This window comes from Phoca vitulina, unplaced genomic scaffold (assembly GCF_004348235.1).
Source record: "Phoca vitulina isolate PV1807 unplaced genomic scaffold, GSC_HSeal_1.0 scaffold1, whole genome shotgun sequence".
Lineage (NCBI taxonomy): Eukaryota > Metazoa > Chordata > Mammalia > Carnivora > Phocidae > Phoca > Phoca vitulina.
Genome location: NW_022589704.1, coordinates 10,649,157 through 10,677,149, shown reverse-complemented (window position 1 = coordinate 10,677,149; position 27,993 = coordinate 10,649,157).

Below are 27,993 nucleotides of genomic sequence, written 5' to 3'. Positions count from 1 at the left end.
ATTGTGTTACTTTGCAATTTTGAAAAACTTTCTGAGTTATTATTCTATCCTGTCTGTATACCAACTAATTAAGCAAGAACCTTTGGCCCAATTGAAGTTGCTTCTATATACAATGAAAGAGAACACAGGAACAAAGCTCCAATTAAATGTTTCTGCATCCTAATTTCTGTAATTACTTCTAAGGTCAGAATAGATCACATGGCCTTATACTGTTGTCTATTCATAACGATCTTAAAAATAGAAGCCTGTGGCTGACATTCTTACAAAGTAGATTTCTAAAGCCAGATGTGGCACATGATAGACACTTCCAGATAAAAATGAAAGTCGGTGATCATTGCTTAAAGGATATGGTCGATTGTGTGCTCTTCTAGATATGTGTAGGCAAAGGCTTGCATAGGAATTCTAAATTGACTTTACGGTTCAAACTCAAATCCCTTACAGCAGTGCTATTTAAATGATGACCCTTGGGGTGCCTGGGTGGCTCAGTTGGTTAAGCGACTGCTTTCGGCCCAGGTAATGATTCTGGAGTCCCAGGATCGAGTCCAGCATCAGGCTCCCTGCTCACCAGGGAGTCTGCTTCTCCCTCTGACCCTCCCCCCTCTTATGCTCTCTCTCTCTCAAATAAATAAATAAATAAATATTTAAAAATCAAAATAAAAGGTGACCCTTAGACCAGGCTAGTCCCCCTACATTTCTTCCAGGGCAGTAAGGAGAAAAAGGCAGCAATTAAAAGTAAGCATTTAGGAACTTCCAAAACAACCTGACAGAATGGTTTTATGTGTATTGATTTTAATAATTTTTAAAAATTGGGGTTTCCACATTGTAGGTCTTTTTTATTATTTCATTTTTCAAATGATTTCTTTTTTTTTTTAATTTGAGTGTAATTGACACCCGATGTTACATTAGTTTCTGGTGTACAACATAGTGATGCAACTGTTTTAGACACTATGCTATATTTTCCACTAGTGTAGTTACCATCTGTCCCCATACATCACTATTAAACATCATTGACTATATTCCCTATGCTGTGCCTTTTATTCCTGTGACTTATTCATTCCTTAGCTAGAGGCCTGTATCACCCACTCCCTTGACCCATTTTGCCCAACCCCCAACCCCTCTCCTCTAGCAACCATCAGTTTGTTCTCTGTATCTATAGGTCTGATTCTGCTTTTTGTATGTTTATTCATTTGTTTTATTTTGCTTTGTTTTTTAGATTCCACTTATAAGTGAAATCATATGGTATTTGTTTTTCTCAGTCTGACTTATTTCACTTAGCATAATATCCTCTAGGTCCACCCATGTTGCCTCAAATGGCATGATCTCATCCTTTTTATATGGTTGCAGAATATTCCATTGTATATATGTATGTATATATACATATGTACCACATTTTTCTTTTTTTTTTTACAAGATTTATTTTATTTATTTTAGAGAGAGAGAGAGTGGGGGGAGGGACAGAGGGGAAGGGAGAGAGAGAATCAGTCTCCCCTCTGAGTGCAGAGCCTGACATGGGGCTCAATCCCATGACCCCAAGATCATGACCTGAGCCGAAAGCAAGAGTCAGACATTGAACTGACTGAGCTACCCAGGTGCCCCCCCAATTTTTCTTATCCATTGTCTATTGATGATGGACACTTGGGTTGTTTCCATATCTTGGCTATTGTAAATAATGTTGCAATAAACATAGGAGTGCATATATCTTTTTGAATTACTGTTTTCATTTTCTATCGGTAAATACCCAATAGTAGAATTATTGGATCATACGGTATTTCTATTTTTGGTTTTTTTGAGGAGCCTCCATACTGTTTTTCAGAATGGTTGCACCAGTTTACATTCCCACCAACAGAGCATGAGGGTTTCTTTTTATACACATCCTTGCCAATACTTGTTATTTTTTATCTTTTTTTATTTAAGCCACTCTATTGCACCAGAAAGAACAAAATACTCAGGAATAAACTTAACCAAAGAGGTGGAAAAACCTGTACTCTGAAAACTATAAAACAATGACGAAAGAAAATGAAGATGACACAAACAAATGGAAAGAGATCCTATGCTCATGGATTGGAAGAACTCATACTGTTAAAATGTCCATTCTACCCAAAGCAACCTACAGATTCAATGCAATCCCTATCAAAATACCAACAACATTTTTCACAAAACTAGAACAAATTATACTAAAATTTGTGTCTACCACAAGACTCCAAATAGCCAAAGTAATCTTGAAAAAGAACAAAACTAGAGGTACCACAATTCCAGATTTCAAAATATACTACAAAGCTGTAGTAATCAAAACAGTCTGGTACTGGCACAAAAATAGACACATAGATCAAAGGAATGGAATAGAAAGCCCAAAAATAAACCCATGATTCTATGGCCAATTATTTTATGACAAAAGAGGCAAGAATATACAATGGGGAAAAGACAGTCTTTTTAAAAAAAGGTGCTGGGAAAACCGGACAGCTATATGCAAAAGAATGAAACTGGACCACCATACACAAAATACACACAAGACATACACAAAATACACAAAAATAAACTGAAAATGGATTAAATACCTAAGTGTGAGACCTGAAACCATAAAAATCCTAGACGAGAACATGGGAAATAATTTCTCTGACATCGTCCTAACAACATTTTTCTAGATGCATTTCTTTTTTGTTTGGCAAATATTGAGTCTCCAACAGATTGAAATAAGAAAATATATTTTTTTCCAAATGTTTCTTCTCCACCAGCCATTTGAGATCTCTTTCTCTAGTAATGAGATGAAGGAGTTAGAAGTGGTTTTGGACATGAGAGATTTTAAATATACTATTCAGTTTCTCTAGAGTTCTGTTTCTTTGTCTTCTCAGTGAAGAGATGGATCTTAAATTAAAGGTTCAAACTGGCTGCTGGGTTAGGGTCACAAAATGAGTTGGGCCAGTCTGTCAGGGGTTGTGCTCACCCCTGGGGACCAGGTTCTGTCCTTCACAGTGGGACGTGTTTATAATACACACATGATGTTCAAAGTGTGCAAGGTTGTGACCTCCAGACTGTGACTGTTGGGCTTCCTTGTAGCTCTATGCATGAGAGCAGGACATAAGATAATATGACATCACTATTTTCACTATTACCTTTCTATGAGAATTTGACTCCACGGGACAGCTTTCATTCTAACATTTTCCAAATTAAAACCCTGAATGGAGGTGGGCTTTGAGCAGCCAGTACACCAGGCCTCCTATCCCTGAGTTAACGAGAGCATTTCATCTGTATGTTTTCTTTTTGTTTGTTTGTTATTGTTTTTGTTTTTAAGATTTATTTATTTTTGAGAGAAAGAGAGAGAGCACACAAGTGGGGGGAGGGGCAGAGGGAGAGAATCTCAAGCAGACTCCCTGCTGAGCACGGAGACCAACCCAGGGCTCAATCTCACAACCCTGAGATCTTACCTGAGCCAAAATCAAGAGTCAGACACTTAACCAACTGAGCCACCCAGGCGCCCCTCATCTGTATATGTTTTACATGTTGGGGCTCCATGTAAGGTTTCATGTCAGAAAGCGGGTTCACAGCAATAACTTTCTGAAAATAATTGCTCTAAATGTTTAAAACCAGTATAGAGTTCCTTCATCATATTGCTTATGTGTGGTTTGGTCTGCCATGCTTGTCATGGAAGGTAGCTCAGTTCACTTTGCTCCCATTTCACATGGAGACTATTAGTTCACAGTCCACCAAGCCATCCATTCACAAGACTTCCTTCTAAATAGAAGTGAGGAATATGGCTCCATCTGAAAAACAGGAGGAGGGAGAGGATACTCAGACTAGGAATATACTATTTTATGGCCAAATAGCATTTGTGTATAATTCAACACGAATTATGAATTATGAACAAATGAATGGAGTGGGTCATAGAAATTATTCTTGCCCATACATCTTATAAAAACATCAAATTTGATTACCTTTGGAAGGTAAGCCTTGGATAGTGTCTCTTATTTCCGAGTAAGGGAAATTCTATATTATTTTTTATCTGAATCTCTTGTTTTTAACAGAGCTACCCATATACCCACACATATCTTTTCTCTCCACAGAGCTCCATCCCTGTGGCAAGCAGAGTTCTGGGTACACAGGAGATTAAATTCAGCAAAAGAATAAAATCAAAATTAGGAGAAACCAGGGAAGGGAAAGGGATAGACTGGTGATAACAGGCGGGACTTATTCTGTATTTTCTCTCTGACTTCACTCACAGATTGATCTCTGTGAGGGAGTGTGAGGCCTCACTGTGTTGAATTAAGGTGACAGTGTGACATCACCAGCCAAACGTACTTCTTTGATCATGGCAAACACACCATACATATTAGAGCATCGCTTTTATTTTTAGTTTGTTTACTATTTGCCCAACACTGAATGTAGCAATTTGCGTGCTTTATTACATTTAGGTATGATATGATATTATTTTTAGGTATTAATTTTTTTTTTGTATAGGAGGAAACTGAGACACAATGAACTCGGGCAATTTCCCATAAGTCACAAAGGTAGTGTGTAATTACACAGTTAATTCCAGCTAGTCTATTTCTAACCTGTGCTTATCTCTGGAAGACTCTTGGAACCATAGTCCTAACCTATATCTATACCAGAATGAAATGTACTATCTAATGATTAATGTGTTTTCATGCTAGGGTTCAGAAACATATGAGAAAGAGTATGTGTACACACACACACACACACATACACACACACACACACACACACACACTTCCTCTTTGGTTATATACAAATAAAATCTCCTTGGATGAAACCATAGTTTTCCTGAGACCAAGTCACTGTATGTGTGGCTTGGCAGCTCATCATCTACAGACAAATCGTATCCTGCATGACTGAGAAAGAAATGCCGTGCTTAGATGCCTTGCAGTTCCCTGAAGATTTATTGTGACTTCTCTCTCCTGCTGATCATACCCTTTGTCTTTATTAAAGGCCCCTGGGAATCTACTTTGTGGAGTTTTGTGTCTTTTCAACAATCCAAAAAGAGCATGCTAGCACAGTTGACATTGTATTATTGAAATGGCTCCATATTTGAGTCAAATGACTAAAGCTTTATTCTGGAGTAAGGAAGATAAGGAGAGAAAGAGAACATTTGGTGCAAAGCTGATTCCTGAGCCAGTCCTATTTTGAGGTCATACAAGTGTTGAGATAATTAACTAGAATGTCTCTTCAATGGAATTTAGAGGTAATATATCCAGAGGGGGAATAGGTAAGTGGATAAGGAACAAAAGATAAGCTTAAGATAAATCATCAGTGATTAGTAAATACAGAATCACTTCCAGAGCAATCCAAAGTGCAGAATCAAATTGCAACTGGTTATTGCTTGGGTTAGAAACCAAGAAATTGTCCCATCAAGAGACTGAAAAATGCCAGTGGCCCACAGTTTTGACCCTTATTTAACCCCTCATTACTGAAACAACTATAAAATGAAACTTCCAAACAAAGACTAGTAAACTAGAGGATATCCTATCAATAAGGTGACTAATTTTATGGACAGATATAGGCAGCTCCCAAAAGAACCTTAATGGCACTGATTTTATGTATAATATTTCCTATTGTATTGTCTCTGAGAATAATGGATAGGAGGGGATGTTTGGTGTCAAATTATCCTAGCCTTCATCCATTCAAAAAACCTGAAGGAAATATAAAAATGGAGTCTATAAGACTCTCAGTTGGTGTATACCTTTACCATTATGCATGTGAATACAAATTCTTCCAGTCCTACCCCCAATTTGCTTAACCTGGATTAAAATAGGAATTCAAGCAATCCTTAGCATGAAAGAAAATTTCACTTCTCCTCCTTCATTGATTATAAAATAGCATACCTTACAGAGGAAGTTAATATGTTGACAATGTAAGCCACATTGGATTAGCTATATGATGATAATAAAGCCTCACATCATTTTATGCTTTGACTCTGACTGTAACCATGCTGTAATAAAAAGGTACTTCTCTGGTGTGGTGTGGGCTCCAAATGTTACCTTACTATGAGAGGGAAAACTTATGTGAAAGAAGCTCTTATGGTCTTGTTAGTTCAGTTAAAAAATAGGGCGGACTTATGCACAAAAGACTCAAGTTTTCAGAACAGGAGGAATGACAAATTTTTAAACAAAAAACAATATACTAGGTAGAGTGCATGAAGGGAAGTCTTTAGATAGTTAATACAGATGTAATGAAAATGGAGGATATGGATAGGTTGCCTACCAAGATATTGATGGACCACTACTGAAGACTGAGTAGACTCCTCAGGCACTAGGGGACTGTGGCATATCAACTAGATTTATCCTAGCTTTGATGAATTTTAAAAACCTGAAGGAAATATGCAGAATGCATAATCCCTTTAGAACCAGATGGTATAAGATGGACAATAGGGCTACAATTTTGAGTAGCAATGACCATGGTTTCTTAGCACAACCCCGCAGTGAGGACCAGAGACCTTCACTGTAGTGTGGTTTAATTATCTAGAGTTAATAAAGAAACTTTAGTGTGTCTTTTAGAGAGTGGTGCACAAGGTACTGTTATAATAAAGCTTCCAGTAACAAATTAAAGACTGATATTACTAAACTAGGGAAATATAGTCATATGATTGGAAGATTTAAAAGCAAAATTGTAGCTGTAAATGAGAATTTGTGAAGAGAAATTAAGTGTGATAATTGAATCATCCTGCCCTGCATGTGTTATTGGTACAGATGTCATGTGATGGGAATTACCAAAGCCAACTCAAGTCGTTAAATATATAGAACACCTAGGGCTATAGAAAGATTTCAGTTCTAATTGCAAATGTATTAGGTACAGTTGAACTAGTATGTACAGATTCTGTGTTTAATACTCTCCCATGTTCTGGAAGAAAACTGGTGATTCTGGAGGTTAATAGTGGATTATAGAGAACTATACAAAGTGGTGCTTCCAATAGCATCAGCTGTACTTGACAGAGTAACAATTCAAGCCATGCCACAAGCTAAGAGAGAATGCTCTTTGGTGATCAGTTCAGCAAATTATTTCTTTACAATTCTCATTTTGGAAAGAAGTCAATATCTATTTCCATTAAGTGGGATGAATACCAATATAAGTTTACTCTTATTCGACAACTGTATTTAAAATTTCCTTTTTACTGTATAGCTTAGTGAAAAGAGACTTAGATTAGAAGCAATTGGAAAGCAATATCAATTGTTATACTGACAATATAATGTTTGGTTCTAAAGATCAAGCTAAAACTGAAAAACAGTTCTGTTTAATTATGCGAGCACCATTGGGGATGGATGATTAATCCTGTTTTAAAACAAAACTAAACAAAACAAAACAAGTTCCAATACAAATGAAGAAATTCTTAGGAATAATTTGGGCTGGAGCCACTAGCGACATTTCACCAAAAACCAACATTAAATTGTTTTATCTGCTAGGACCAAAATTGAAATCAAAACTTAATTGGCTACTGTGGTGTCATTTCCCACATTTAATGATTCTGCTCACCTCCATTCATAAAGTCACACAGAAGAAAACTTAATTACATGGTGTTCTGAATGGCTAGTCTTTATTAGAACTCTGAAGAGCTCAATCAATCACATTGGGGGCCTCAAATACCTATGCTTAGATGACGTTACCGGTGTCAACAACACCCACTTACATCTACTGGTATGTCCTTGACTATTAGCCAGCAATGGCCACTAGGATTTCAGATTATGAAGTTGCCTAGGACATCTGCCAATTATATGCTCTTCAAGAGATAATTATTGGCTTATTACTGAGCCTTAATTGTAACCCGTATTTTTTACATAAAAACATAAAAATCTTTTGAGACTTGAAATACTGATTCAGTCATGGGTTATGACAGAACGATACTTCAAAATGGAGGGCAATAAAAAAAGATTTCCTCATTAAATGGTATTATATTGGTAGATTAGTATATTCAAGAACATATAACCACATGAGGTATCTAGTGTATACATAAACAGTGGTAACTGCACTTTAAAATCCTGCCTTAAATCCTTCTGATCCACCTAATCCCATAGGTAAATGGAAACCTACCCTTGGCCAACTATCAAAGGATGAAAAAAAAAAAACCAAGCATGGTTTATTGATGGTAGCTCAAGGGTAGAGGGTTAACACTTGATGTGGAGGGTAGCTGCATCATGGTTGACTAATGGTCACATTCTGACTGAAAACAGAAGAGTAAATATACCCAATGGAATGTCAATTATTGAGCCATAGCCTAAGGACTGGTAATATGTCCTAAAACATAAGCCTTATGATGTAATTAGTAATAAGTACCCATGTTATGGAACACATAATAGAATGAGAGGGGAGAATTGAAAAAAGAACCAGAACCAACAAGTAGATGCCATCATCCATTCCTTGGAGACATCATGGAGGGACATTGAAGACTGAAGGACACCATGGGCTGCATATCTGGAGGATCCAAACCCACTCATAGGTGGCAAGTGGATTACATTGGCCCATTGCCTATGTGCCCAGAAGGGTACTGAGGGGCTTTTACTGGGATAGACATTTACTCTGAATTTGGATTTACATTCCCTGTAATAGTAGAAAATGTACTAGATATCATCAAAATTAAAACAGAAATTTTGTCTCATTTGGGGCCTCCTGTTTAGGTGTCACCCAATCAAGGAACCTACTCCCCTGTAAATTCTCAACAGTAATGGGTCACAAAACTTCATACACAGGGAACTTATCATCTACTTTACCACCCAAAAAGTACCTGCTTACCACACCAGGGGACTAACAATGGATAAGAATGATTTGTACAATTAAATTCACCTGATGCAACTAAATGCCTGGTATTAAAAGTAGCTCACGGGTGCCTGGGTGGCTCAGTCGGTTAAGAGTCTGCCTTCAGCTCAAGTCATGAGCCCAGGGTCCTGGGATCAAGTCCTGCATCTGGGGGGGGGGGTTCCCCACTCAGCGGGGGGCCTGCTTCTCCCTCTCCCTCTGCCGCTCTGCTTACTTGTTCTCTCTCTCTCTCTGTCAAATAAATAAATAAATAATCTTAAAAAAAAAGTAGCTCACTATTGTTTAATGGCATTCTTTGCATTATTAAAGACTGGCATTGAGTAGGCTTTAAGTTCAGTGAGTCCTTTCAATAATCTGAAGACATAGTGGCCTAGTTAATAAGTGGAAATTCCAGGTTCTTAAATATTTTTAAATTCAGAGTAATACACCACTCCAGATGTGCTTTTAAAATAAAATGTGCATCTTAGTTGATAGAAATTTATTATTGATCCTTTACCAAGAGCAGATTTGGTAGCTGGAAGGGTGAGATATGAACATAGGAGGAACCTAAAAGAGACCAGGTCGTATGAATTGGAAAATGATACAGATGATTAAGATATTAAATAGAACATTGTGTTCTCCAGTGCTTCCTTCGAGCTGCCCTGTTTGGGGTCATTGCTGAATCATAGTTTAATATTGATTTATATCAGTGATTGGAGTCTACTTTTCAGATGCCAAAACAGGATGCCTTAAACTGTATTCATTTGATATCTTTTGGGCTATGACTCTATTTGATATTCATGAATTTTATTGATGTTTTAAAATTATAAAAGGCAATTTTCAACTCCTCTGTAAATGTTTAAAATCTAAAATGTTAATGGAAATGAAAACAAATTACTTTTGATATAGAATTCAAATAGGTTTTAAAACAAAATGTTTCAGATCTATATTAGAGGTGGCTAAAAATTGCATTCATTAGATTTAAGCCACTCCTAAAGTTTGAGTTCATAATTTTTCAATTGGAGATTTAAAAAGTAATGAGTATAATATTGTTGAATTATGAGATCATTAGTACAATATCGCATTGTCTAATAATAGAGAAAATTATCATAAGTCGTGAAACTACAGACAACTTTGGGTTTTTAGAGTACAAACAAAAACTTTAGGAGATTATTTTTCAGAAGCCCAAGTACAAAGACTATTTTTTTTAGAATTTCTCATTCTTACTTTTATTTTTCATTATTTTTTATTATTATTTAAGTGTAGCTGACCCAAAGACTTTCCTAAATAGAAAATATTCCTTTTTATCCAGGCGACCTAATATAGATTTCTTGTTGGCCTTAGATACCACTTAATATTTTAAAAAATGTAAAATTATTTTATGGCTACTGTGTGTTAGATGCTAATTCAACTTTACTCAGCATTTTACATCTTTACCTTGATATAATCCCTACAGAATTTTTTTCAAGTTGGATTATTTTTTGAGATTTTGGTGTGGGGAAGAGGTGAGGGAAAGGATGTCAGTGAAGGTATTGAGCTTGAAAACTGAAGAAAAAAAGAAAACCCTCAAGCTTATTTTTGGCATTGATTTTTTTTAATTGGACTCAAAATTGCTGCATATATTAGGGCTTTGACTAGAATAGACATGCACAATTATTTATAACATGTATATGTGTCATGTAGCTATGACTTGCAACTGTATGATAACTAAGTTTAAGCTGTGTACATATTCTAAGTGTGCATATGTACATAGTCCATGATTTCCTAGAATAAGCTTTCGATTTAATTTTCAAGTCTATTCTCTGCACCCAACATCTCCTTCTTGTCAGGGTTCTCTGGTGACCTTATTCAAAGCAGATCGATTGATGTCCTTTTTTTTTTTTTTAATAATGGGTTTCTGAACCAGAAATCAGATAAGCTTTGTAAAACTTCCTGCTGCTGTAGACTGACTCTTCTTGCTGAAAAGGAAAAAAGTACACAAGGTCTTGGAGCAAGGTCTTTGGCTCTCATCTGATAAAATTTTGCAGAGGGCACAAGAGATGAGAAGCATTCTGGCCATTGTCTTATCAGGGCTGCCATGTAAACATTTGGACTCTCTTGCTTTAGGCTGCAGTTAAAGATATTCATGATGTGAATTTAATACCAAAACAGCCCTGCCAAAAGAATGAGGGATGAGTGATAAGATCAACTTTTTCAGTATTTTCCATAGGAAAACCTTTGATGGGGGAATAAAATGGAAGGAGAGATGGCTTTTTCTGTACTGGCAATTTTTTTGTCAGAATTCCTGGTAAGTTGAATTATTAACATTTGGAAATACATTCTCACCTTCAGAAAAAGTGTTAACACACACGGTTTTAACAATTACTCAATGTTAAATTTTTAATAAAACACCATTCTGGATTCAGGTTTTTAACTGAAAGGTTATTTAAGGTCTCAGATACAAAGAATATCACTCCAGGAAGAGGAATAGAAGAAAGGAGCCTTTGACATTCTAAAAATTTCTGCATTTTTCACTGTATGTTAGACGTCTACCAGCTTGGTACTCGACTCCTGCTTTAATGATAAAAAAATAATACTTGATGTCAGATCCCCACTTAATCCACTTCGGTAAAGTATCTAGTACTTAACTGTATGGTGTTGTTGTGAGAAGTTATAAAATCAGACTGCACCATGAGTAAATTCTTGTTGTGACCAACAGTATGAGCAGTCTATAAGAAGAATCAAGAAGTGAATTTATTAAAGCCAAATATGAAGGTTGTAAACATGTTCACCAGTGCTGAATGCTGTTCCAAGGAGTCTAGATAACCATCAGAAAAATCGCTCCTGATACTGATCTGAAACCTACTTCCTTATAATTTCCACCACAGGTATTAGTTCACTTTCCAGGACCAGAGAAGACAAATCTAGTCTCTCATTTGACAGTTCTTCAAATATTTGAGGACAACTCTTGTATCCCTCATGAGTCTTCTCTGCAGGCAAAATATACTGAGATCCTTGAGAAAATGTAATTTTGAATTTCCTTAACATGCTATCCACCCTCTTCCAAATGAACTCCAGTTGACTTATAAACTTCTCCAACCATGGGTCTCAGAATAGAGGTCAGTGTTCCTGGTTTTGGTCTTATTCATTTACTATAGATGTGCTCTTTGGGAATAGAGGTTTAGTCCCTCTTAAAATTGAAATTCTCTTCCAAAGGTGGTAGCCATAGGGTGGCAATATAGGTTTCGTGGATGGTGGGGTCCTCTGAAGTCTTCATTTCTACTAGCAGGTAGAAACAGCTTTGGGTTTTCACTTATGAGTACTTGTTTCATACTTAAACAGGTTGCAATCGAAGCAACTCTGAATTTCACAAGGGGAGTGTAGTTAATACACAATATGCAGGTCTCTTCTGTGCCTTCTTTGCCTCCATGTTCTTGCTGACTCCTCCCTTTCTGCCCCCTTGTCCATCACATCCTGGTGATAGGATGTCCCTTCTTAGTTTGCTATTTGGTGATTGTGACTCATTGCCACCACTTTATAACTGGCAGAAGCATCCAGACATTTCACTTTCCAGGATTCAAAAGTTGAGGCTGAATAGTTGGCTATTATCTTGAGACAGTTGTCTCATCTATCATCTTAAAACCCAGTGTCGTTCTATGTAATTATTTTGGATGATTAGAAAGGGCTCATCAGTCTTTCGTGTTCTTATTGTCTCTTCCTTTTTCCAAAGCAACCTGGTTTACTCTTTCTTCTCTGTATCTACCTCATCCTACTCATAAAAATAAGCACATATTTTATAAAGGCCAACATACATTTGAACAAAGAAAAAATAACCACAGTGCCTTTGAATGCCATTTTTTTTGATGACAGAGGATTTCACGCCAACAGACTAAGTGGACCTACCAGTAAGCTCCTCTCACATTTGTACTATTTTTGTATCTTCTCCTACGAAAGAAAAAAAGTAGGAAAAATACTGTCAAGCAACATGACAAACCCACTCCATCACCTGAGACCTGATGAAAGACAAACCCCTCTTTCCATGATGAACGAAATGAGTGTCTGTCCCAGGGCTATCCAGGAAGAGGTCTTTACAACTCTCCACTGACAGCCGTTCCACACTCCAGAGCATGGCCTCTCCCTTTACCATAGGGCACACACTTCCATCCCTCAAGCACATTTCTTTAATTCAAGGAGTAAGGAAGGGAGAAACATGTTTGTATGTGTGTAAGAAGCAATGGTTTATCAAAGTGGTGGTGGTGTGGTGTGCACAGGGGTAGCTGTAAAATAGACAAACTATGAGCATACTGCCTGCCCTTCTGAGCAGTTGACCTGGATTTGATTCAGGTCCCCTACTGCAATGTCAGTTAGGGCTTGAGAGAGTCAGGCTCCTGCATTTGGAACCAATTGGATGAGGAGGAAATTATCATCCCTATTGTTGATAAGGCTGGATTGGAGAATGCGTCTCATGTGTTGGTCACAACGGGGTTCCCTGACATGCTCTTACGAAATTCCTGGAGCGATTATCTCAGAATAACTATCTATAGAGGTCAGCCTCTTGCAGAGCCATAGAAAATCTTATAGGGCTGAGATGTACGAGCTGATTTTTTTATTTCCAATGTGACCGATCAGAAAAGTCATTCCTCCTCCCACAGGGAGAAACACAAAAGGAGTAACAGAAAGGGAGTAAAAAGAAAGAGAATAGACGTGTCCCTCGCATTCATTATCCTCCAAAGGAATAGAAGTTTCCTCCCCTTTAAGGAACATAATGTATAGGGGAGAAGCATTCTCCTCCAACATGAATAAATACACAGAACTTTTGTTTTAAAATCACTTTAATATATTCTGACACATAAATACACCTTATCAGTGGTGGTTAAACCACAGAGCAGATAAGAATCATCTGGACCTTGTAAAAGAGCAGATGCCCCAGACCCCACTACCTTTTTAATAACTACTCCTTTTACTTTTGAAAAAACAAACGTAAGTATTGGAGCCTCACCCTTTAAGAATTACTGCATTTGGACATTTAAGCCAATTCTGTTTTACTATTAACTGACCTCACTGAGCCCATGAATTCTGCACCATGGAATCACAAAGGAAGTTCTGTCTGACCACAGAATCTGGCTTCCGCTGCTCAGAATGCTCCTTCAGTTACATTTGTATGTGTACAGTAACATAAACAATAGGGAAACTTTAAATATAGAGATGATCTTAAAGGTCAGCAAAAATGTTTGTTGTTCCACAGTATCGAGTAAGTACAACATAGGAAAAATGATTCTCCAACCAGAGACTTTGCTTTCTGTCTGAATTATCATTATGATCAATATGTTCTGTCTTATCCTTCAAAAGGGAACACATAACTATAGTTATTTAGAGGAGAACTCTTGGATAGGAATTTCTGTGATGACAAAAATGTATTAGGTCTGCGCTTTCTAATATGGGAACTGCTAGCCTCATGTGGTCACTGAGTATTTGGATGCACACAGTGCAGTTACAGAACTGAATTTTTAGTTTTATTTAATTGTAATGAATTTAAATTTAAATGTCAGTAGCCATGTTTGACTCCTGGGCACCATATTGGATAGTAAAGCCTTAGAGCATGTTGTTCAAATGGAAAATAATTTAATGTCATATCAGCATTTTAAAAAAGGACTTAAGATGGTATAGATAATATCCAAGTTCCTCACACAGCCAAGAAGTTTTTGTATGAGTGGGGGAGAAAATTAGTACCAGGTCATGGTAGAAATGGGTTTTGTGTGATTCACTGACCACTGCCCTATCCAGTCGATGAAATAATTAGTGTAATATGAGGAATGAATCAAAGAAAGAAGCAGCTTACAGGAAAAGTGCAACTTTGTTTTTGTTCGCAAAACAAGGACCAGTGAGAAACTGTATGATGATAGCTCCTCCTTGAGGTTTGGTGATAACATTTCAGGTAAGGAAAAACCAAAAAATAGAAGAGTAAATGAGAAGAAATACACTTATTTTCCTCATAATGTTTCCCCTTCTTCCCAGAGTCTTCAAATGAAAACCCCACTTGTGCCAATATTTCAGAACTTAAACTGGCCACTTAAAACAGAGATTATCACTGGAGTCCGTGTTAGTGGACATAACCTGTGTGTGAAACCCCTGCCTGCATTCCACCTGAGGATTTTGGATGTGGCCCTTCAGGGAGTGACATGCCACCTCATTGGAATTTACCTCAGAAGCAGCCTTTGGAGGGGGCTGTTAACTTGAGACGATTCACAGTGTACATCTTACTGTGTAAAGAGAGTAAAGTTATAAATTCTCAGAACGTATTAACTGCAATATAAACATAGAAGTTTGATAATTCTGTATTCTGCACATGGATTATATCATGTTATTGTTATTTGTCTATCATCTATCTCTCTATCTCTCTATCTCTCTATCTATCTATCTTCATCATCATCATCATCTATTTTGTAATTCTACCAGAGAATGTGGGAAGTAAGTTGAAGAAGGAGACATGAATTCTGTATCAGGCAAAAGGAAATTGGCTTTCTTTATTGGGGTTTAATCTACATAAAAGAAAATGAATTGCTCTTAAGCATTCACTCAGACCAGTTTTGACAATTGTGTAAAAATAAGCAACCACCAGCCAAAACAAGGTAATGGACATTTCCATCAACCCAGGAAGTTCTTTCCTGCTCCTTTTCCAGTAACACCTGCCTTGCCCTAGGCTGTCACTGTAGGGTTTTCTAGCACCAGAGACTAGCCTTGTCTGTTTCCGGGCTTCAAATAAATGGACTCTTGCACTACTTACTTTCATGTGTCAGGCTTCTTAGGCTCAATGTGGCGTCTTGTGTTTCATCCCTGCTGTTCCATGTGTCAGTAAGGCATTCCTTTTTATTCCTGAGTAGGGTTCCATTCTATGAATAGGCCACCATTTGGGTAACTATTCTCTTTCTGGACATTTAGTTTCCTCCCTATGTGGGACTTTTTTTTTTTTAATGATGTTATGAACAATCCTGTACACAATTTGTGTGTGTATACGTGGCTATGTATTCCTTTTGTTCCCCTAAATACATGGAAATGGAATTTCTGGTTTGCATGGTAAGGATGTGTTTAACTTTGTAAAAGCTGATGAAAATCTTGCCACAGGAAGACTCCATGCCCAGGTGAATTCTGTCAGCCATTTAATAGGTGTTCTATGCAAATTCAGGATGCCAGTCCTGTCGGGTAGATGTACCACTAAGAACATTCTGCGGCCTGTGGCATGCTTGTTCATTTTATTTGCATCCACTGATGAGTGTGACCTTTAAATTTTGTCGAAGCCAAATAAATATATTATTTTTTTCTTTTAAGGGTGATATAAGATTGTTATTATTTTTTTACCTAAATGTTTGATAAAATTCACAGGTGAAACCATTGGGGCTTGGAGTTTTCTTTGGGGAAGGTTTTTATTTATTATTTATTTATTAAGATTTTATTTATTTATTTGACAGAGAGAGACAAAGCGAGAGAAGGAACACAAGCAGGGGGAGTGGGAGAGGGAGAAGCAGGCTTCCCTCTGAGCAGGGAGCCTGATGCGGGGCTCGATGCCAGGACCCCGGGATCATGACCTGAGCCAAAGGCAGATGCTTAAGGACTGAGCCACCCAGCGCCCCAGGGGGAAGGTTTTTAAACTATGGATTCAACTTCTTTAACAGATAGTGACTATTCAGATTTCCTATATTCTCTTCTATCAGTTTGGGTAACTTGAGTTTTTCAAAGAATTTATTTGCCCATTTCATCAAAGTTGTTGAGTTTATTGGCATAAGATTTTAAATAATTTTGGTGTCCTTCATTGCTTATAGATTATGTTATAATGTTTCCCATTTTACTATTGATACTCTAATTCCTATTTTCTATTTCTTAATCAAACTAGTGAGGCATTGATCAGTTTTGCTAGATTTTCTAAAAACCAACATTTTTATTTTGTGGATTTTTTTCCTATTGTTATCCGCCTTCTGTTTCACTAATTCCTCTTACTTGTATTATTTTCACTCTTCTCCTTACATTGAGTATAATTTGCTCTTCTGTTTCTAGCTTCTCAAGGAAGAGCTTAGATCACTTACTGTAAGTACTTTCTTGTTTCTAGTATAGGCATATGGCTATAATTTCCTCTATAATCCTTTTCCAGAGCATCCCATAGAATTTTTGATGCATGGTATTTTAATTTTAACTCTTAGTTTAGGTATTTTAATTTCGTTTTTTTTTTTTCTTTTGACCTTTAGGTTATCTAGGAATGTGTTGTTTAATTTCCAAATATTTTAGAATTTTCACGTAAATTTCTGCTACATTGCTATCTAATTTGCTATCTAATTTATTTGCACTGTGATTCAATAACATACTCTGATTTTGATGCCTTGGTAATTGATGAGGATTGTTATATGGCCCAGCGTGTAGAATATATTGGTTTTTGCGCACTTGAAAAGAATTCTGGAATTCTGGTTATGACATTACATCCTTGTCATTTAGATAAAGTTGTTTGACAGTGTTGTTCAAATATTTTATATCTCTACTTATTTCTTATCAACTAATTCTATTCAATATTGATAAAGAAGTAGGAAAATCTCCAACTATATTTGTGGATTTGTATATTTATCCATTTATTTTTATTTATTTTTGCTTTTATTTATTTTTGAAGTTATGTTGCCAGCTACATTCTTACATTATACCCTATTGCTGAATTCACATTTCTACCACTGTGAAGTACCCCTCCTTTTCTCTAGCATACTTCCTGGAGGCATGTGACTTACTAATACTAATATACCCATGCCAGCATTATTATGCTGAGTGTTGCCATGGTATCTCTCTTAACTTTTTACTTTTAGCCTGTCTGTGCTGTTACATTTAAATTTGGCTTTCTTGTAAACAACTCTCACTTGGATTTTTTTTTTCCATACTGAAAAATCTTTTGTATTTACTCGTATTGTTCAGGTATTTGGGGTTGTATTTAAGTTACCTGGTCTTTATTTCCCTGTTCCATCTTTTATGCCTTCTTTTAGGTAAATAGAGCAATTATTTTAGTATGTCCTTTTATATTTTCTATTCATGTTTTAGCTTTATCTAGTCATGTGGTTTTTCCATGATTTTTTTTTTTTTTAGAGATTACGATATGCATATGTGTGACTCATGAGTGATGAAAAAACCTGACAATAATGTAATTCCATTTAACCATCTGCTGGGGCGCCTGGCTGGCTCAGTCAGAAGAGCATGCAACTCCTGATTTCAGGGTTCTAAGTTCAAGCCCATGTTGGGGATAAAGAGTACTTAAGAATAAAATCTTTAACCGTCTCCTTTGCTCTTAGTGTCATAACTAAACTTCTACATTGTCCAAATCCCAGATTGCATTACTATATTTTGTCTAAAAAGTTGTCTAGTAAATAAACCACATATATTTATATTAGATTAGCTTAGACAGATAGGATTAGTCTAGAATTGTCTTTCTCTGTGCAATCTTTATTGAGTTCGGATATCTACGTTTTATTCTCTGTACAAAAAAATTGATTTTTCTTTTCCTATGCGTTCAAATAGTTTGTTGTACTGGAGTTATCTGATCTTTGAAAGTTTGATAGAAAGCTGTGTGAGAGTTCTGGAAGAACTGGAAGTGTTCCACTGTGGCCCTCACATGTCCTTGGCCTCCACAGCTGCTCCTCCTTATTCCTTCTTTTTTTTTTTAATTATTATGTTCAGTTAGCCAACATATAGTACATCATTAGTTTTTGATGTGGTGTTCAATGATTCTTTAGTTGCGTATAATACCCAGTGCTCATCACCACACGTGCCTTTCCTTCTTGCACTTGAACTAAGCCCCAACAGTTCTTCTTCCCCACCCCCACCTGTCTTAGCTCTGGCTGCTATAACTGAATACAATAGAATGGGTGGCTTATCAACAAAGGAATTTTATTTCTCACAGTTCTGGAAGATGGGAAGTCCAAGATCAAGGCACCTGCAGATTTACTGTCTGGTGAGGCCTATTTCCTGGTTCATAGGACACAGTCTTCCTGCTGTGTGTTCACATGGTTAAAGGGGTAAGGGGTCTCTTGTATAAGGCACTAATTCCATTCATGAGAGCTCCACCCTCATGATCCAAGCACCTCCCAAAGGCCCCACCTCCTAATGTCCATTGTGGGTTAGATTTGAACTTGTGAATTTGGGAGGGAATTCAGTCTACAGCACCACTCTTCTCAGTGAATTCCAATGCCCAATTTATGGCTGCTAATCCCTAAGAACAATCTCTCCCTCTTCCAAGAAGTTTTGACCAACTCTTTCCAAAACTAGTTGACTCTAATTCCTATAACTCTAAATTCCACCAAGATAGAACACTCCTTTGGACTTCTCTTATGGCTGGCATTCCAAATAAAGGCTTATGATTAACATTGCACTGGTTAATTTTATTCCCAGGTTTTGGTGCCCTGAGCAGATTAGAACTGGACCTGCTGTTGCTCAGCTCAGGCCCCTTTGATAAGGATAGAGTACAGGAGAGTTTCCTTGATTCTTGGAACACCAGTGATATGGAAATTGCTTACATCTTATTCTTGATAGACAAGTGCTCTATTTTCCTGTGTTGAAGTGTCATCTAAGGTTTTATTTTTCTCTATTAATAGTTTTTGCTGAAAAATATTTGTTTTGATCCCTTTCACTACTCAAGGCTCTCACTGATGGGGTCTGTGTGCACTTGCCAAGATCCTCAGGGCCTGATGATTTGCCTCTTATTTGTTTTCAACATTTGAATAGAGACAACCCCAGTCGTTCAACAAACCTCCAGACCTGTCCAGGTTTGTAATCTCTGACAATTACCAAGGATAATTTTGATTGTCAGTAGCCACTCTGGATGATTTGGGATATAAATTAGTTAAACTATTTGTGTGTTGCCTTAGAATCTAAGGGCTCAAATATTCCAAATATTCAGTGGTCAATAATTTTGACTGGCATAAGAGGCTTCTGAGAGAAATGGATATTTTAAAATTTCTTCTCTTAAATTCTTCTTAGAAAAATCTGACAAAAATGTGGAGGATCTGAAATTAAAACTGAAACTCTCCTCTCTCTCTCCTGACTCAGTTTCAGATTGGAGTCCCTCCTGGAACCTCTCAAGCCCCTCCTCCCCTTGATTTGCACCTTGATCTCTTCCGACTCCTAAACCAAGTTCTATCCCCTTCCTCCACCTCTTCTACCTAAACATACCTCTCTCATCAGATAACACCCTTTTAAAGATTCAGGATGAATATTTGGATTCATGTATAAAAGACATGGATGGAGATATGAATGAAGTTGATGACCAGCTTCACTGGTTGTATACCTTTAAACCTTGGTCAAGATCAGATTTGATCATCTAATTTAGGATTTTCTAAACTCTTATAAGAATTCAGAATTTTACATAGAATATAGGGCCCAGAAGGTCCTAATCTCTGTCAATTTGTTCATTTCCTTGTGGAGCTTAGAGAGTAAAAAAAAAAAAAACAAAAAAACACAAAGTTAAAAAAAAATGAAACTGATTAACTGTCACACTGTCACACTCCAGGAATATTTTGGCTCAATAAGGTTGTGATATCGCAATCACTACTTCCCTCTTTGTTAATGATCATAGACCTGAGCTGACAGACTCACTCCTAGGAGTGAGCATAGGAGCTTGCTGAACACTTTGAAGAGAAAATTTACAAATCAAATTAATATCTCTTTGGATTAAGCATTTAGATTAATTTAAGAACAGTAACACCTCTCTGTCTGGTCTAGACAAAGACATCTGTTGATATCGTAAGGAAGGGAACACTAATGACAACTGCCCTACCTTAGCTTCTAGAATGACTTGACTACTCTAACCCACACATATTCCCATCCATCACTGCAATCCTTTACAACCCTCCACACTTCCTCATCCCAGAGGAAAGTGAAACCTATGATTATCATGTGCTTATAGGGGAATTTCCTTGTCTCACTATGATCTCCTTGAAACTCTTTTTTAGACAATGCAGATTTACAACCATTTGTGCATATAAGAAGTGACCAAGGGCGCCTGGGTGGCTCAGATGGTTAAGCGTCTGCCTTCGGCTCAGGTCATGATCCCAGGGTCCTGGGATCGAGTCCCACATCGGGCTCTCTGCTCCTTGGGAGCCTGCTTCTCCCTCTGCATCTCTCTCTCTCTGTCTCTCATGAATAAATAAATAAAATCTTTAAAAAAAAAAGAAGTGACCAAGGAGATTACTAAGCTGGAGATAGAATCACAACCTGTTCAGGATGGGATATACAGTCTACTCAGGCTTGGTTGAGGAGAGACACAAATAGATAGTTCTGGAGGCACATTTCTTCCTTTTTTAGTAGCAGGCCGGAGTTAGTGCAAAAATAGGATGATTCCAGAAACAGCTCCAAAGAATTATTATTATTATTATTATTATTTTAGAGAGAGAGCACACATGCACAGGCAGTGGGGAAGGGGCAGAGGGAGAGGAAGAGAGAATCTTAAGCAGGCACCGTGCTTGGCATGGAGCTGGATGCAGGGCTTGATCTCAAGACCCTGAGATTATGACCTGAGCCAAAATCAAGAGCCGAGCCCTTAACCAACTGAGCCACTCAGGGGCCACCAAAGAATCACCTTTTCTAACAGGCTATTTAATTATCCAGAAAGCTCTCACTGCTACACAACTGACTACAATTGGCCACTCTCTTTTACCCTATAAATCTGTAGAGCAATACAGGACATTGGCTATTCTATTGGAATCCTTTCCATGATGGATCTAACTATATTCCACCTGAGCAGGTCTCCCTGCAGAGCAGTAAGAAGCCCAAGATGATGCACAATGAGGTCCCCCTGCCTATGTTTCATCCCAGTGAACTTCATATGCAACTACACCATGGCACCGGGGGTGTATAAGTCCATGCCCTATTTGTACCACACTTTGTCTTGCTGCTTGCATGTGTCTCCTTCCACATTCTGTTCCTCACACAGCAATCAGTTATCCTTTTAGAACATGACATATTTCATTCCTTTGCTCAAACCATCCATTGGCTGCCTGTCTCATTCAGAGAAAGGTTTGAAGTCTTTTCCATGACCAGCCAGGCCCTTTGTGATGCAATCCTCAGCTCCCACCCCCATCACACCCTTGCTCTCTCATCCAGCCCCTCTCCACCTTGATCACTCCACTCCAGGCCTTTTTGCAATAGCTCAAGTTCAGAAGCTTTCACTCTTTCTCTGGATTTCTCTATGTCCTGCCCCTTCACTTCCTTCTCAGCTCAAAGGTTATTTCCTCTCTAGAGGTCTTCTCTGACTCCCATTCAAAAAATAGTGCTACTTCCTCCATGACTGTACTCACTTGGCCTTTTAAACATTTAGAGCACAGATTACCAGCTTTCATGTTATATATTTACTAATTAATGTACATCTCTCTTACTATTAGTCTCAGGAAAGTAGAGACACTATTTTGCTGATGATTGTCCATGCCTAATGTGTAGGAGCTCAATCAGTAAGTGTTGCATTAATTCAATGAATGAAATAATGAATGAATATTCTCTCAAAACCTTCGCCTTTAACTAAGGTGTTCTCTTTGTATAGAAAATTATCTCCCAGGGGCGCCTGGGTGGCTCAGTCAGTTGGGCATCTGCCTTCAGCTCAGGTCATGATCCCAGGATCCTGGGATGGAGTCCTGCATCGGGCTCCCTGTTCAAAGGGGAGTCTACTTCTCCCTCTCCCTCTGCCCTTCCCCCTGCTTGTGTCCACTTTCTCTCTCTCTGCTAAAATAAATAAATGAAATCTTTAAAAAAAGAAAAAGAAAATCACCTCCTGTCTTCCCAATTTCTAGACCCAGATCTATAAAACATTTCTATAACTGGGTTAAATTCAATATATGGCAATTATACTTTGATATCCTGGGGCAACTTTTTTGAAAATACACTATTCCTTTGTCGCCAGACATAAAGTGGTACTTAACAAATGATGTGTCTTGATTTTCTTCTTTTAAAATTTTGGGGTGTTTGGGTGGCTCAGTTAAGCATCCAACTTTTCATTTGGGCTCAGGTTATGATCTCGGGGTTGTGGGATCAAACCCCAAGTTGGGCTCCACACTGAGCATGGAGCCTGCTTAGGATTCTCTCTCTGTCTTTCCTTCTGCCCCTCCTCCCTTCTCTTTCTCTTAAAAAAAATATATTAATTGATTAATTAATTAGTTAAAATCACAGAAGTTCTAAAGCCTTTGTGGTCTTCACTGTGAATACTGAAAATTTCTCCTGTTCTTATGGGTCACCCCAAACAAGCTCCTCATCCCACTGGGACACTATATAAGGGCCCCTCCTACATGGTCCCATATTAAGTACCTGTGATTCTCTTTAGAAGTGCACTTATGATATTTTAATTATCTGTTTGCTTTTCTGACTTCTTAACTAAACTATGAGTTTAATATGCGCAAGGTCCATATTTTATTCATCTTTTCACTTTCAGTGCTTAATGTTAGACATGGCACATAATAAAAGCTCCAAAAAATTTTATTAGTTAATGAATAAATTCCATTTCTACCATATTATTTTTTCAGGTTTATCACAGGCTCCTTTTTTGAAAAAGTAAATAATTGGGAAGTAAATTATCCAAGATTTGAGTTAGGAAATACCTGAGTGGTATAACCATGGTTGTTTGCCCAACCGGAGATATGAAATCTGGGCCCTTGGGATTAAAAATGAGTCACATTAACTGAAAAACACATATTCAGTGATTTTTGACATCACCAGCTGTCTTAGAACTTTTAACAAGCATCCCTTTCTACTGTCAAGTTTCTGAGAATTTCCCGTGGTGTCTCCCTTGCAAACACGTCCTCCAAGTAAGTAGGTATCAGACTGGAATGTGTGTAAGAGTCCTAGGGGTCTTGTTAACACGCAGGTTCTGGTTCAGAGCCTGAACCAGTGGGACCTTGCCATCTGCATTTCTGACAAGCTCCCAGCTGATGCTGAGGTTGTCAAAACTTGGACAACACTTTGAGAAGCAAGGCTATAAGCTACACCATGCAGGTGTCCACTAAAAGTTCTTCATCACTGTTTGAATTAGAATAGGATCAATGTCCTTCCTGGCAATGAAAAGTGGCATGTTCAACCAGTGCTCTGACCACAGGATGTGACTTGAAGCCAAAATACATTATTCCAAGGCTGTTTAAAAGAAAATATCTTGTGGCCTCAAGATTGAAATCTGAACTTTTAGTTGAGTAATTGATATCTTGATAGAAGAAAACACTTAAATCTGACCTTTTCATCATTTTATAAGAATGCAATTTGTGAAAGTACAAAATTATGGGATGCTTTGGGGAAAAAAAATACCATCTGGTTATCAGCACATCAAGATCTCTCAGAATATCTTGGTCTTTTATGGTATTTATTCTACATTCCATAATTTTAAAAAATGAATCAAATATTGCCATTGACATTCATATAAAAAATGTTTGACCTGGAAAGATCATAATGTCAGAGCTTCTACTTAGGACAGCTGCTTTGATTAGGAAAGCGGTTTGAGGATATTCTGTTTGCTGGATGAAAAGTATGAAGCAGGTGATAACACCACGGTGCTATTTTGACATCATTGGCTTGTAAGCTAAATTGACAAATGTGACATGTGCTGTTTGAATTGCATGCTAAGACAAAACCGAATCACAAATGGGGTGTTTCAGAAGAAAGACTGAGAAAAGGCAGGCAGAAATTTGGGTGAAGGTATAATTGCTGAGTATCTTATCTTTGGTCTTAGTCAATGAAACAACCATGACTGATTTTCCTGGAGTCCCTAGTAAGGCAGAGATACTGTAACAACAACTTCTGTATGATAAAGAGGACTTTAAGAGGAAAGGCATACATGGAGTGCCTGGATGGCTCAATCAGTTGAGTCTGACTCTTGATTTCAGTTCAGGTCATGATCTCAAAGTCATGAGGTCGAGCTGTGTGTTGGGCTCCACGCTAAGTGGGGAGTCTGCTTGCAATTCCCTCTCTCCCTCTGCCCCTCCCCCATGCGCACACACTCTCTCTCTCTAAAATAAATAAATAAATCTTAAAAAAAAAAGAGGAAGAAAAGATACACTGAGAAAAGATGACAAGGACAAAGGAAGAGAGCTTTCTTGCATAAAGAAAAATTTATCAAAAAATTAGCACAACAGAAAAAAGAGTTTTCTGTGAGATTTTGGCTTTGAATCATCAGCACCACTTAACCAAAAACATACACTGCTGAGAAGTAATATAATCTTGAAAATTATTTGTTTCCTTTAGCTAGTATTTTCATGACATTTGCAAAGCAATTTATGCATCAATTTGTCAAACTGAAAAAACTTTACTTCCATTTTAGAAATGAGAAAACTGAAATATAGAAAGAGGATGATTTGGCAGACAGAGATAAAAATACTAGTATTATCTAGATACCTCCAAAATCCTTATCTTCTTAGTGAGTCATGCTGCTTTACACAGATCTCGATCTACCATGTTTTATTTTCTTACGGAAAATTCTAATTTTTGAGATAAGCAGCAGTAGCTTGTGAGCTTCATTTTAAAGCATTTAATACATCATCAGGAGTAATCATGTTAAGAAACCCAGCACTACAAGGATGAAGTATTAAGATTCTTGTATATGCAGCTAGTACGTGGGTATTTTGGCCAGGACACCATTTATGTAATGGCTAACTTGAGACTTGAATAAATCCTAGCTATCTCTGCCTCCTTACAGGTGTTCGTTTTCAGTTCTAACTTGGCAACCAACATTTTCCAAAGTCTTTGGAAATTGTAGCTGCTTCCAAACACCTGCTGAGCTTTGCCACAGAAGTGGCTCCATGCACAAGCTAGCTAGACACCTTCCTTTTCCTGTCTCCCTGTGTTCTACCATCAGCTGGACCAACTATTCAACTACCAAAACATAATGTTTTATTATTCATACAGCTCTTCAAAGATCAGGACATATTCTAAGCTATTTTAAAAGACGATTTCCCCAATAAGAGAATGCTTTCATGACTATTCATAACACTTTGTGAAAAGAAAGTTTAATACCAACCACAAACCGTTATATTTAATTACTAGACCAATTTTCTGCACCATTTCCAGCAAAATAACATTGTCTAGGTTAAAGAAAAAATCTTTGATTGCCTGTATATCAGAAGAAAATACAAGCCAGAGAAAAATCTTGTCACAATAATTTATTTTTTCTCCATTTATAAAACTAACATGGAACCATAGAGATGCAATTTTATTCTGGCCATACCCAGAAATGATGATTATGATGTTTGTTTAAAGGTTTGCATATGTTTCTATAAAAAGTAAGGTGAGCATTAGAGAACCAAGGAGTTACTGTGGATAAATCAGAACGAGTTGAAATTCTGAAGTCTCTAGAACACACTGGCCTAAAAGTTTCTCCATGGTCATACCTTTATTTCACTTTCTAGATTAAAAATATATGAATGTGACATTCAGATTAAGAGGAAAATGAGAGCAAAGTAGAAAAAAATTAAAAGAAGGAAAAAAAGAACAGAAATTAAGTAAAGAATTGAGGTAAGCAACAAAACAATTTTTCTCTTTAAATAATTAAAGTCTCTGGCTAGATTGACCAAGAATAAACACAAAATTAGGCAATATTAAGAATAAATATAAGAAAGCATCTAAGGTACTGAGGAAATTGAAAAAAAAAACCTAAATGAAATATATAACACATTTAGTAGTTATTTGAAATGTGGATAAAACTAAAAGTCCTAGAAAAACATAAAGATGCAGAGATAAAGGGATTAAGAGCACACAATAATGTATAGAATTGTTGAATCATTATATTGTACACCTGGAAATAATATAATATTGTACATTAATTATACTTCAATAAAAAATTTTTTAATCTAAAATGGGAGATTATGACTTTTTTATTCATTAATTTTAAAAAACCACATAAATTATCAAATTTAACCTCAGAAGAACTAGAAATCAGATTAGACATTTTACTATTAAATTATTTATCAAATATTGACTTTTCTCCTCTTTATGGTTCACATTTTCCTGGTTTTCTTTTTTTTTTTCATGTCTTGTAATTTGTTATTATATATTGGGCATTCCAAATATTATATGTTTAAGAATTTGAACTTTTTCTTAACAGAATGTTGGACTTTTTCCTGGAAGATAATTAAGTTACCCAATAGTTGGAATATTTTGAGGCTTATGTTTAAGCTTTGCTACGTTGGGTCTAGAGTAACCTTTACTCTAGGGATAATTTAATCCTACTGCTAAAATGTGATTCATCTGAGGTCTCTACTGAATGCCCCAGGGATTAGCAAGGTCTGTCACTTTTGGTTTAAAATCTGCAATATATGCCCACTCTGTGTGAGCTTGAATTTGCTCATCTTATAGCACCCTGGTTGGTCCTTCTTTGCCTGGGCTCATGGAATTTCACCTTATGCATGGGTGGCTCAATATGCAGGCCCAAGGGGAACTCTGTGGACATTTCTGGGATGATTTTTCTGTCTAGCTCCCTCCTATCCTAAACTCAGCCCCACAATTTCCAGTCCCCTCAGCTTCACAGAACTGAACTCAATGCAACTCAACAAAACAGCTACGCTCTGCTTGGCGTCACTCCTGTGTACCACCACCCAGAGTGTGTGGGTGCAGGCAGGAAGCCACGACGATGATGAGGCTCACCTCATCTGTTTTGTTTCCCAGAGGGCATAGCTCTTGACACCTGTTATCCGATATCTGGAAATAGTTATTTCATATATTCTGTTGTGTTTTTTAGCTGTTTACAGTAAAGCATAAGTCTAGTCCATTCTATTGCATTGTGGCCTGAAATGAAATCATCATGATAAGCTTTTAAGGAGGGGAGTCAAACAGTGAAAGCAATAATTTAAGAAGATGGGTTTGAAAATGGTGGGAAAATACAAAAAAGTGCAAACCAATCCCTGACGTCAATTAGTCTGGATGGGGACCCCGAAATCTGTATTTTTTAAAAGCTCTTCTTAGATGACCTTTGTACAGCCAAACTTGCACATTCTGACTTCACTGCTTTAGAATACCTTCTGGGAACCATAAAATTCTCAAAATTGTTCACAATTTTTTTTTTTAAGATTTTATTTATTTATTTGACAGAGAGAGAGAGAGAGCACACAAGCAGGGGGAGTGGCAGGCAGAGGCAGAGGGAGATGCAGACTCCCTGCAGAGCAGGGGGAACCTGATGCGGGACTCCATCCCAGGACCCCAGGATCATGACCTGAGCCAAAGGCAGTCGCTTAACCAACTGAGCCACCCAGGTGCCCAAAACTGTTCATGATTAAGTAGATACCAATCCATGTTCTTTTG